The 1,549-nt window shown below is 42.2% G+C and overlaps 1 protein-coding gene across 1 annotated transcript in view; it reads left to right on the top strand.

The window, feature by feature from the left end:
* Window positions 1-1,549, top strand: part of CSDE1 (cold shock domain containing E1) — a 65,160-nt gene that overhangs the window by 31,341 nt on the left and 32,270 nt on the right. The window lies entirely within an intron of this gene.

The raw sequence follows: 1,549 nt of genomic DNA, 5'->3' as shown, positions 1-1,549 counted from the left end.
TGAATACCTTTTGTTCCAGGTGACTCCCCATGTTCATGTCTTTTGCCTCCAAGGGCTTTGCATTTTGGTTCCATCAATATTTGTAAAAAAAAAAAGCCCTTTGAGACCATCAGCGATATTCCTCTCTCTACTCTTAACCCCTTAGTGTTTTTCTGGTCACACTCACCTCTGCAAGGTGTGGGTCTGAGCTGGTGGTTATATCTTGCAAAGAACCCTTTCTGGTATTGCACAATTTGTTGAGGCCTTGAACTTCCTTTTACGTAGTTTCAACCTTTCACCTCAACCAGAACATTGTTAATTTGTTCCTCTGTCTGGCTCCAGTTCATCAGAAGATTTTCCTCAATGGATGGAGTTCAGGCTGGGAAAGCGTTTCTCTCAGCCACAGCTTCCTTTAGGAAGACTGACTCAGCGTCATTCCGGATGGTCTTTGTGAAGGTGCACCAGCTTTTTGTTCCACCATTTCTCAAAGACCATGCTTATGGTCTTAAGGTTCAGGTTTCTATCAAAATTGAGCTGTTTGGTATCTGGCCTCTGTTTCCCAGATTTTAAAGGCTTCCACCTGGTCCACCTTTGAGTGTAAGGTTCTTAAACAGCTCTGATTTTTTTTTTTTTTCTGTTCATTGTGGCCCTGTTTGCTGTGTTGCCCACTCCTCGCTTTTTTATTTTTTTTTATTTAATGTCTGCACCGTTTACTTTCTCATCCATTAGGGACACAGCAAGTTTAACAGGATTTTTGTATTTGCTATAAAATATTCTTGATGCCCAAGATCATGCTTTTAGTTCTGATTGCCTACAGAACTAAGGCATGCTTATAGCTAGCAAGGATTGTCCTTTGCTGGCCTACAGTTGTGTTATTATCCAATTAACTTTGTGTCCCTCAATGGGCTCCAAAAAAAAGATACTTTACTATGTCATCTTCCTAATTGACCTTTTGATATATATATCTATCTAATTAGGGCCGTGGACATTAAAGATTAATTTCTCGATTAATCGTAAACTTTTTGATTTTTAAAATTATTTTGATCGCTAATGAAAACACTCACCTCTCCGCCGGCTTCCGGGAGTCCCGTCGGCGATCCGGTGACGTCACCGGACTCCTCCCCCCTTCCCCAAGTGGCTCCGTCGGCTAACGATGGGAAGGGTGGAGGAGTCCGGTTACGTCGATGTCCGTGACGTCACATGACTCCTCCCCCCTTGTTAGCCGACGGAGCCACTTGGGCCGGTGAGTTTGCCCAAGAAACTTTCTACACGAGCGCCAGCCAAGGCATACAGCACAGCAATGAAGTAATAAAATGAACTAGGATCACACTAATCCAGCACATTATTAGTCTGAGTTGCCCCACTCATGCGGCGGTCATATTGAGTGGGGCACATGAGATTAATAACGTGCTGGATTAGTGTGATCCTAGTTCATTTTATTACTTCATTGCTGTGCTGTATGTGTATAGGCCAACGTAGTTGGATCTGTATGTGCGTTTATAATCGAAATTAATCGGTTAAGTAAAAATTCAATTAATTGAACACGAAATTCTTAATCATTGCTATATAT

The sequence above is a fragment of the Nanorana parkeri genome, unplaced genomic scaffold (genome assembly GCF_000935625.1).
Source record: "Nanorana parkeri isolate BGI_ZX_2015 unplaced genomic scaffold, ASM93562v1 scaffold1752, whole genome shotgun sequence".
NCBI lineage: Eukaryota > Metazoa > Chordata > Amphibia > Anura > Dicroglossidae > Nanorana > Nanorana parkeri.
Note: the sequence above shows the minus strand (reverse complement) of the source record. Positions and strands in the feature narration are given on the sequence as shown.